Raw genomic sequence first — 8,114 nt, 5'->3', positions numbered from 1 at the left:
ACAATTGATTGTTGTATATTGATCTTGTATCCTGGAACTTTGCTAAAGTCAATTTTAGATTCCATTGGATTTTCTATATAAATGTCACATGCTAATTAAGAGTTTTACTTCTTTCTAATCTTATGCCTTTTTTTTTTTTTTTTTTAAGTTTTAAAGAACCTCTTTGCACTGGCTAAGAACTCCAGTACAGTGTTGAATGGTAAGAGTGGATATCTTTTCTTGTTCTGATCTTAGGGGGAAAGCATTCTGTCTTTTACCATTAAGAATGATGTTGCTGCTGCTGCTAAGTCGCTTCAGTCGTGTCCGACTCTGTGCGACCCCATAGACGGCAGCCCACCAGGCTCTGCCATCCCTGGGATTCTCCAGGCAAGAACACTGGAGTGGGTTGCCATTTCCTTCTCCAATGCATGAAAGTGAAAAATGAAACTGAATTCACTCAGTCATGTCTGACTCTTAGCGACCCCATGGACTGCAGCCCACCAGGTTCCTCCATCCATGGGATTTGCCAGGCAAGAGTACTGGTGGTAGTTTTTTCATAAATTCCCAAGGAAGGACAAACTTGTATGATGTCTAGACTGTGTTGGAAAAGGTATAGTTCAGTCACCAGAGAGCAGAGAAGTTTGATGATTTAGCCAGCTGGAGCTGGTCTGAAACTTCTGAGCAAGTCATAGGCATCGCTCCAGAGTGGATACATGTGGGGGAAGAGAAAAGTCAAGTTGCTCGGTCGTGTCTCTTTGTGACCCCATGGCCTATACAGTCCATGGAATTCTCCAGGCCAGAATACTGGACTGGGTAGCCTTTCCCTCCTCCAAGGGATCTTCCCAACTCAGGAATCGAACCCAGGTCTCTGCATTGCAGGGAGATTCTTTATCAGCTGAGCCACCAGGGAAGCCCAAGAAGACTGGAGTGGGTAGCCTATCCCTTCTCCAGAAGATCTTCCTGACCCAGGAATCAAACTGGGGTGGTCATCAGGCCTTTAGCCAACAGTATCATGGGCTCTAGGAGACTGCAGGTGGCCTTCAGACCACCTGGGCTGCACATAGGCTTGCGGAGGGGCCACTACTGGGTCTGTAAACTCCAGGCCAGAGGCAAGTGTGCACAGACTATGAAGGGGCCGTGGTTTCAAGAGGGCTCTGGACAGGTTATCAATGGGCCGAGGCTGCAGTCACATGTGGACCGCGTTCTGTGTCCTCAGCTGGAGTTGGAATTCACCTTCTGTCCTGAGCTGGGAATTACAGGAAGACTTTTCCTCCTGCCATGTCCCTCCAGAGTCTTCTACTGAGAGCTTAAATTCATGGTCACCTTAAAAGGGAAGTGCTTAAAGGAATTCTGTTGTTTACCATAGAGCACATATTGAAGGAAAATTTAGAACTGAGAGGCAATTAATTAATACCTGACAAAGGTGGTCAGAGCTCACTGTTTTAACCACTCCCCAAAGCTGGCTGGGGAGGGTGTGTGATAGTCTCATGAACAGGGTTGGGTGGAGGAAAATGGTCATAGAAACTGCCCTGGGAATTGAGTCTGGGTCCTGAGAAAAGAAAACTGGCAGGGCTCTGAGGTGAAGGCAACTAGCTCAGCTCCACAGCATCTATGGCTGATCACCTTTTGTCCTCAGATTACTGCTCATCTGATAACCTAGGAAAACAGAGGATTACTTTTCTGTGTTGGAATTGGGTGACCTTGTCCCCTGGGTCCTGTCCACAGGCCTGACTGCCTGCCCAGAACTATGAGACACAGACGTGGGCAGGCCGCATCCCACCTGGGCCTGGGGCCAACCCCAAGTCTCTTAGCCCCTTGGATCCATCTTGCCTGGACCAAAGTTCTCAGAATACGTCCTCTGTGATCCCCTCCCCTGACCCCACACCTCTGCCTAGCCATCTTCAGGACGGTCAATGTGGTGCACAGCTGGAGGCACAGGAACATCCCTGTGATGAGGGAATCAGGTTGAGATGGATTTCATCTTTGAATCTGCAGTGCCCAGCAGAATGGTGGTTCAATGAATGATCTGATCCAGGCAGCAGGAAGAAAGCCAAGTAGGTGTTGAGGAGCTTCACGACCCACTCAAGAGATCCCAGTGCTTCTTATTCAGTGTTCAAAGCACTTTATTTGTATTAATTCATTGAACTCTCTGAATAATCTTGCGATGGTATTTATTATATTCTCTAACTTAGAGGTGAAGACAATGAAGCTCAGAGAGGTTAAGTAAGTTGCCCAGGATCACACAGGAAGTGGCAGACCTGGGACTCTACCCAGAAAGCGTATTTCAGACCCCAGTCTTAATTATCATAAAATACTGCCTCTTCAGCCATCTCTTGTCTATCCTCAGTCCCAGAATAGCAGTGGATACATAACTATTGACTAAATACCCAGCACTGGGTAGTTCCCCAGTACTACACAGGTGGCCACTCTGCCAGCTCTGAATAAGGTGCCCTTGTATCTCTTCTGGCTAATTTTTTTCTCTCCTTTTTGAGCCCAGATCTGCAGCACTGTTATTAATAATGATAATATGTGTGTGTGTGTGTTAGTTGCTCAGTCGGTCTGACTCTTTGCAACCCCATGGACTGTAACCCACCAGGCTCCCCTGTCTGTGGAATTATCCAGGTAAGAATACTGGAGTGGGTTGCCATTTCCTTCTCCAGAAGATCTTCCCCACCCTGGGACTGAACCCATGTCTCTTGTGTCTCCTGCAGTGCAGGTGAATTCTTTACCATCTGAGCCACCAGGGAAGCCCAATAATGATGATACCTTACCTTTATTAGATGAGCCAGAGGCATCCTCAGTACTTGCCTTCCCAGTATCCAGTCTTCCCTCAACCTTCGTGACAGGTCCACTGCCCTCTCTTGTCCCAGCCTCCTCGGCAGCAGATGTGGCCCTGTGCTAATTTGCCAAGTCAGTGAGATACAAGTGGTGACATGGGACTTCAGGGAAGCCTCCAGAGAAGGAAGGGCGAGCTCTTTTCCTCCTTCCCTCTTTGCTATCACTTGGATGAGGAGACAATGCCTGAAGCTCCAGCCGGCTTCCTGGACTGGAAAGTGACCTTAAAGATGAACCTGACTGGGAAGCTACTTGTGGAAGGTGTTGCAGCAGGAAGTCAACAGGAGATGGGAACCCTGATGACTCCATATCACCAGCACCATAGCCCTGGACTGCACACGCCCCGTTATGTTTGTTTCAGCTGCTGTTCTTTGGGGTCTCCGGTTTAGGCAGCCATACTGAAACCTCAGAGACACAGATGCAGCTGTCACTTCCATTTTACATATGGGGAAATTGAGTCCTGAAGGAGGCAGAGCCAGCTGGTTTGAACCAGCGGGTCTCATGGCAGGGCCTGTGTGCGGCTCCATTAACTACAGGTGCCTCCCAGCAGAACGCTAAATGCTCATCACACTGGGTAAACACTAGCTGGAGGGTGGCGGGGCTTTGCCAACATGGGGAGCAGGAATTTGAGGGCTTTGGCAATGGCTTTGGTCTGCTGGCGGGGGGGGATCTGCTCTCTGTGTTCTCACCACATTTGAGTTGGCTGAGCTGGGGCCCTGCAGCATTTTGGCAGGGTACCCAGACCGTGGTTATTAAATTCCTCATATTCTGATCTGCCCTCAAGGAGCCAGTAGACTAAGCAGAAGCAATTATTGGAGTCTTTTGCAAGAGGGAAGTGATTCTGGCCCCATGTGAAACAGGATAGGATGGCTAAAGTCCCTGGACAGGGAATTAGGATCTAAGAGCTGCAAAGATTCTCTTGTTTAGCATCTCTCAAAGTGGGCTTCAAAGCATTTTCCCAGAACACTGGTGTCAAGAGATGTCATTGGCATTCGATGTGGAAGCGCTGATGATCCACGAAGCTTGAGAAACAGGACTTCTCAGAGCCTTTACGGTGCGTTAGGACATGGAGTGGAGCATTGCTTACTGGTATCTGAACTTTGAGCCCCCTTCCTTTTTTTAAGAAGCACCTTGCAGGATGTTTCTGCTCTTTAAAAAATACCATCAATATATATTATTTATGGCTAATTTACTGCATGCCAGGTGCTATACTCTGGAATATACACGCACTGTCATTAATCCTCAGAAAAATCCATGAAGTGGGTAATGACACTACTGCCATTTTACAGATGAGGAAACAGAGGCTCAGAGAATGATACATCATGGTCACAAGGCTGTCAGTGGTAAAGGGATTATCCTAACGTTTCTGTCTGGCCCCAGAATCCACCATACTATTCAACCCAGAGAGGAGAGAATTTGCCACATCCTGCAGCTGGCAAGAGGCCACGCTGGATGTGGGTGCAGGTTTCTGGACTCCTGTTCCGATTGTATTTCATGCTTTTCTAGATTCGAGAACATATGTCCATCTCCCTGCACTCTACTTTCCTCCCCCACACCCAGAGCTGCAGCCAACAGACCAGCTAGAGATGAAGCAAAGCCTCTGGGCCTGGTTCTCCCCCATCACCCTACATGACCTCTCACTCACCCCTGTGGACATAACACGTGACCCAGGGACACAAGTCTGAGCTGGACCCATCAGTTCCAGGCCATGCAGTCTACCACAGGTCCAGCTGTAGACTGCTCTGGATATGCGGTTTTACATTTTTAAATAGTTGAAGAAAAATAATATTTTGTGACACTGTAGTGGAAATCATGTGAAATCCAAATTTCAGTGTCCATGACCAAAGTCTGATTGATTCAGAGCCACACTCACCTGATTACATACTGTGTGTGGCTGCTTGTGTGGGAACACGGTGAAGCTGAGTGGCAGCAACAGGGCCCAGGGCCTGCAAAGCCTAAAGTACTTACCTCTTGGCCTCTGACAGAAAAAGCTTAAAGATTAAATTAGTATCATCATCCACAACTGGTGATTCCTCCTCACATAGCTTGTTTTTTTCCTGCTTCTCAGGCACTGGTGGGAATGGGTGGACTGTGACTAAAACCTCAGGAGCAGACAGGAGTTGCAGGCCAAGCCACAAGGGTGGCCAGGCTCAGGAGCCCTGGTTCAAGTGCTGTGGCCTGCCCTACCCTGCAGGCCCCTGAGCAGGTTCCTCCCATGGGGCCATGTTCCTGCAGGTTCGATGTGCCCTCATCCATCTACTTCATAAACATGTGCATGCTAAGTCGCTTCAGTCATGTCCCACTCTTTGTGACCCCATGGACTGTAGCCCACCAGGCTCCTCTGTCTATGGGTTCTCCAGGCAAGAATACTGGAGTGGATTGCCATGCCCTCCTCCAGGGGATCTTCCTGACCCAGGGATCGAACTTACGTCTCTTATGTCTCTTGCATTGGCGGACTGGGTTCTTTACGACTAGTGCCACCTGGGAAGCCTATAAACATGTGAAAATGAAAGTGAAGTCGCTCAGTCATGTCTGACTCTTAGTGACCCCATGGACTACAGCCCACCAGGCCCTCTGTCCATGGGATTTTCCAGGCAAGAGTACTGGAGTGGGGTGCCATTGCCTTCTCCGTTAACAGCGGCTAGGCATATTATATTTACTTGGAGCTGGTATACTTGGTGACAGCCTTAGTGCCCTCGGACACGGCGTGCTTGGCCAGCTCCCCAGGTAGCAGCAAGCGCACGGCGGTCTGGATCTCCCTGGATGTGATAGTCGAGCGCTTGTTATAAAGCGCCAGGCGCTATGCCTCGCCAGCGATGCACTCGAAAATGTCGTTGATGAAGGAGTTCATGATTCCCATGGCCTTGGATAAGATGCCGGTGTCCGGATGGACTTGCTTCAGCACCTTGTACACGTACACGGAGTAGCTCTCCTTGCGACTGCGCTTGCGCTTCTTGCTGTCCTTCTTCTGGGATAAACATGTAGTGAACACCAACTATGGGCCATGTTGGGTCCTGTTTAATGTATTTATATACATTCACACACACGCTACCCACTCCAGTGTTCTTGCCTGGAGACTCCCAGGGATGGGGGAGCCTGGTGGGCTGCCGTCTATGGGGTCGCACAGAGTCGGACATGACTGAAGCGACTTAGCAGCAGCAGCAGCACACACACGCTTGTATATTATACACGTGTGTGACACATAAAACTTTCTGCTAGTAGTTAAGTTCTATAAAGAAAAAGAAAGCAGGTTAAAGGGCTTGAGATAGTGATGGGGTGTTTCTTTGGATAAGGGGACCAGGAGAGCTCTCTCAAGGGCATGAGCAGAGACCTAACTAGAGCAATGAAGCGATGCCTTCCAGGCAGCAGGAATATCAAGTTAAAGGCCCTGAAATGGAAATGTCCTGTGTGTGCTTCTAGGAGAGCAGTAAGGCTGAGATGGCTGGACGGTAGAGCCTGAGGGGTGCTGGTAGCAAAAGGGTCTAGGGAGGATGATGGAGCAGGGCCTGACAGGCCAAGGAGAGGGTCTGGGTGATCCCATGAATACAGTGGGAGCTCAGAGGGTTTGTGCCATGAGCTATTTTGATGATTTAAAGGGGAATCTGCCATGCAAAGGCTGGATTGAGCAGTGGGTCTCAATGCCACAAGCTCTCCTTTGGGTCCTCAGGGTGGGATATGATGCAAAGACCTCCTGGGTAGCAGGAAGATGCTGCAACTCTCCAAGTTGAAAGGCTAACAAAGGCTGGGTGCTGTGCCCACTGCAGCCTGTCAGGGCACTGTGGGCTGGGGACTGCAGTGTGGCCTGGAGAGAGCTGGGGGCTCAGGTCAGACCACAGGTTGGACCAAGTGTGGCATCAGGCCTTACCTCGTCCAGCACGTCTCCACCACAACCACCCTGTAGCTGAATGTCCATCTGCCTCAGGCCAGGCATGCCACGACGCACCTGTCTTCTCTGAGTCCTTCCTCCCCTGGATGTGGAGCCCACAGGCCCCACTTGGTTCACAAGCAACGTGCTGGTGGCTGGAGCAGCTATTTACCGAATGACTGAGCCAGAGGCTGGAATTGGAGGGACATGTGGAAGCAGGGCAGGAGGGGATGGGGAGTGCAGGCCTGGATGTGTGACCTCTCCTTACCTGGGGGAAGGGCGCCCAGATCCCCCTCTCCAGAGACCCCATGTCTCAGTGGTGTGCCCAGGTTCAGCACTCACACCCACACCCACACCCGACACAGTGAGCCTCTCAAAGCCCCTCCACTTTGATCCCAGTTCTAATGAACCCACAGTGCCTGGGAGATGGGGAAAGAAATGCTCTGGAGTGCCCACCATGAAAATGTTCAGACTTGCCAACTCTCACACGAAGGGGATGTTTACTACTTTGCAGAAGAGAAAATCAAGTCAGAAAGGTGATCTGCCTCAGGGTCAAGGAGCCAACAAACAGCAGAGCCAGTTTGTGTTCTCTGAACTCTGCCCCCCATGCCTGCTGGAGTAGTGACTGGATGGGAATCTGAAACGGAGAAGGCAATGGCAACCCACTCCAGCACTCTTGCCTGGAAAATCCCATGGACGAAGGGGCCTGGTGGGCTGCAGCCCATGGGTCGCTAGGAGTCGGACACGACTGAGCGACTTCTTTATTTTTTCACTTTCATGCATTGGAGAAGGAAATGGCAATCCACTCCAGTGTTCTTGCCTGGAGAATCCCAGGGACAGCGGAGCCTGGTGGGCTGCCATCTCTGGGGTCGCACAGAGTCGGACACGACTGAAGCGACTTAGCAGCAGCAGGGAATCTAAAGTAGCTATTCACTGTTCTCCCTTGTCCACCATTAGCGGTATAGGGGTGTAGACATCTCTTAACACCCAAGAGGACGACTGCAAAAAAAGACAGTAACAAGTGTGGGAAAGGAAGTGGAGAAAGTGAAACCCTCTGATATCGCTGGTGGGAATGTAAAATGGTGCCCCCTCTTTTTTAAAAAATTGGTTTACAGTGTTGTGTTGGTATATCCTTGTGGAGACCAGCTTGGCAGATCCCCAAAAGCTGCTGTTACCACTGGATGCAGTCTACTGCCGGGTATGTATGTGCCCAAGAGCATTAGAACACAGGTCCTCGTAAACACCTGTACACGAATCTTCATTGTGGCCTTATGTGTAATAGCCAAGATACTGGAAACAATCCAAACGTCAACCAATTGGTGAGTGGATAGATAAAATCTAAGATGTGGTATTTCCATACAATGGAATACTATTGAGCAATAAAGAGGAAGGACACCCTGGTATATGTAAATAACAGGGATGAGCCTTGAAAACA

This window comes from Bos indicus x Bos taurus, chromosome 13 (assembly GCF_003369695.1).
Source record: "Bos indicus x Bos taurus breed Angus x Brahman F1 hybrid chromosome 13, Bos_hybrid_MaternalHap_v2.0, whole genome shotgun sequence".
NCBI classification, from domain to species: domain Eukaryota; kingdom Metazoa; phylum Chordata; class Mammalia; order Artiodactyla; family Bovidae; genus Bos; species Bos indicus x Bos taurus.
The sequence above is the reverse complement of the archived record's forward strand: the minus strand, read 5'-3'. Positions refer to the sequence as shown.